Source organism: Trichechus manatus, unplaced genomic scaffold, assembly GCF_000243295.1.
Source record: "Trichechus manatus latirostris isolate Lorelei unplaced genomic scaffold, TriManLat1.0 scaffold00009, whole genome shotgun sequence".
NCBI classification, from domain to species: domain Eukaryota; kingdom Metazoa; phylum Chordata; class Mammalia; order Sirenia; family Trichechidae; genus Trichechus; species Trichechus manatus.
In genome coordinates, this window is record NW_004443945.1 from 20419719 (window position 1) to 20422848 (window position 3130).

General features: G+C 36.9%; 1 protein-coding gene across 1 annotated transcript in view; it reads right to left on the minus strand.

Annotated features, from left to right (window-relative positions):
* LAPTM4B (lysosomal protein transmembrane 4 beta) overlaps positions 1-3130 on the minus strand; it is a 41065-nt gene that overhangs the window by 32050 nt on the left and 5885 nt on the right. The gene's annotated exons all lie outside the window — the stretch shown is intronic.

The window sequence follows — 3130 nt, forward strand, 5'->3', positions numbered from 1 at the left end:
GCTTTGTGTGTGCCGTTCCCACTGACTAGAAGAAATTTCTCTCATACTTTCACATGGCTAGCTCCCCCTTTTGAATTATTCATGTCCCAGCTCAAATGTCAACACTTTAGAGAGATCTTCCCCAAGTATTCCAGCTAATGTAGTCTTCCCAGTCAGTATCATATTACTGTTGTATCTTCTATACAGCACATAACACCACAGGAATTTGTTACTTGTTCATTGTCTCTCTCCCTCTGCTGAAGTAACTTTCTTGAGGGAAAACAGAAAACCAGTTGCCATCCAGTAGATTCGGATCCCATGTGTGTAGGAGTAGAACTGTGCTCCACAGAGTTTTCAATGACTGATTTTTCATTAGTAGATCACCAGGCCTTTCTTCTGAGGTGCCTCTCGTGGACTCAAACCAACCTTTCAGTTAGCAGCCAAGTACTTAACCATTTGCACCACCTAGGGATAGGACTTTCTATATTTTGTTCACTATTACAACCCCAACAGCTAGAAGGTGATAGGTGTCCAACATGGTAGCCACTAGCCACATGTGGTTACAGAGCACTTAAAATGTGGCCAGTCCGAATTGAGATGTGCAGTAAGTATAAAATACACTCCATATTTCAAACACAGTACAATAAAAGAGTAAACTATCTCATTAATATTTTTATATTGATATGTTGAAATATTTTGAATATACTGAGTTAAATAAAATATATTACTAAAATTAATCTTACCGGTTTCTTTTTATTTTTTAATGTGGCTACTTGAAAATTTTAAATTACATATTCACTTGCCTTCTATTTCTATTGGACAGCATGATCTAGAACAATGCCAGTAGGTACTAACTAAACATTTATTCAGAAAGTCATGTTACCGTATCTTTAGGAGATTCTGATGAGAAGTATGGTATGGCTGGCTTTATAAAGGCAACGTCTAGGGTTATTACTAGGCTTACCCGTTACCATCGAGTTGATTCCGACTCACAGCAACCCTATAGCACAGAGCAGAACTGCCTCCATAGGGTTTCCAAGGAGCACCTGGTGGATTCCAACTGCGGACCTTTTACTTAGCAGGCGAACTCTTAACCACTATGCCACCAGGGTTTCCTTTTAACGTATAAGTATCTAATTTGTATTTTATAACCTCAAGTGTGTCTTGTGCCCCTAACTAAAACCCTCCAAAGGCTTCCCTTCTCATTTAAAATAGATTCAAACTGCCAACCTTTTGGTTAACAGCCGCGCTCTTAACTACTGTGATACCAGGGCTCCGTTACTAGTCTAAGACAGCACAAAACCCTTGCAGTAATGTATCTGTACAGTACCTGGCAGTTTCCAAGGCATTTTCACAGATACCTCATTTAGCCTTCCTAGCTCTGTGGTAAATATTATTGCTCAGACATTGAACAGATTACGAAACTAGGGCTCAGAGGTTATGTAACTTGCTTAGATGGCAGTCACGTCAAAAGGCTGAACTATGACTAATCCTGCTCAATAACTTCAAATTTCTGACTCTCTCTACTATACTGTGCTGCTTCTAGTTAGGCTTTGAATACTAACCAATGAACCAACTCAGGCTGCTCCTTTCAGCACATACAGGTGCTTCTCTAAAGAAGAAAGGGAAGCATTCGAGTTTTAGAACCATCCTCTCTATATCCCCTGCTTCACGGACGAGGGAGAGGGAGAACATTAGAAGCAAGAGGGTTATAAACTGAAATGCACGGTGAAAGTACATCCCAGGGCAGAAATTCAGATATATCAACAAAGACCATTTGTCATCTGAAAAAATGAAGGTTCCTCAAATTAGTCTAAAGATTAACACAATCCCTATCAAAATCTCAGTTAGTAAAGACCAAATTCACATCAATGCTGATAACTCTTAATAAGAAGCGAAAAACTGATTTTCAAAAAAGAAGAAAATAAAGGTTATGAGACCATCAGATGATGACCAGTACTAATCAGTACTTAAAAGTTCGTGATTTCTTTTAGGATACATACATATTTTATAGTTTATAAGTTCAATGTTAAATTACCTCAGCTTTTCACTATTGTGAGTGAAAAGGTACCTTCAAAAAAATTTCATGTATGCTTCTGGCTCATATATTCTTGTCAGGTCAGCAGGGGGAAATAAACTTGAATGCGTTTTGCATGCAAAAACTAAGACAAGAGACTGAAGTCCTTAAATGCAAAGGGAAAGTCTGTTTACACACATCCGTATGTAAGCGTACACAGGTGCAGTCTAGTGCTGCCATTTGTACTGAAGCAACGAGGGCGTTAGGCTATTAGAGTTTGTAGCATCTCTGAAACTTGAACTCAGGTAGAAGTTCATTATTTTCTTCTTTGTCCCTTTCTCCACCTTCCAAATTCTATACAAGAAATGTTTTAAAATGAGAATAAAATACAACATTTTATAGAAGCCAGAAGATTACAGGATATTCTGATTAATTCATAGGTATTAAATGACAAATATAAACTAACTCAAGGCTTTACTAGAAAATAAATATGTAAGTATAACCTACATAAAGAATAACCTTAATGAGAATTGCATCCCTATTCAAAAAAAAAAAAAAACTCCAGAACTGAATCTCATCTAATCACTTAAAAGAATTTTTTTTTTTTTTTTTTAATTTGGCCCTTTTTTCTAAAACGTTTGACTGCTAACCAAAGGTCAGCAGTTTGAACCTACCAGGCTGCCACATCTGCTCCATGGGAGAAAGATGCGGCAGTCTGCCTCTGTAAAGATTTACAGCCTTGGAAACTCTATAGGGTTTGATGAATTAAGATTCATTCCTCTTAATTATATCAAAGGGCAAGTTAAAAAAATAGTTCTAATAACAATGTAGGAATTTTTACCACTAGTAAGAGTGCTGGTCTGTGATAAGAACATCCTTTACTTATTCTTTGCAGAGTAGCTCCTTCAACCCCATGTCAGGGTACAATGCCATCATATGGTTTCCTAAATTAAATTCCTGCCTTAATAATGCAGGTCTAATTCTAAAAGGATCCCAAGAAAAACTATACCACAGGCCACAAAAGGCACAATTAGCAAATGTTTCCTGATACTTAGTCAATTAATCACTGAAATAAAATCAGTATATATATAAAGAAGTGACATGAAATACCTTTTCTTTATTTCTCATTCTACT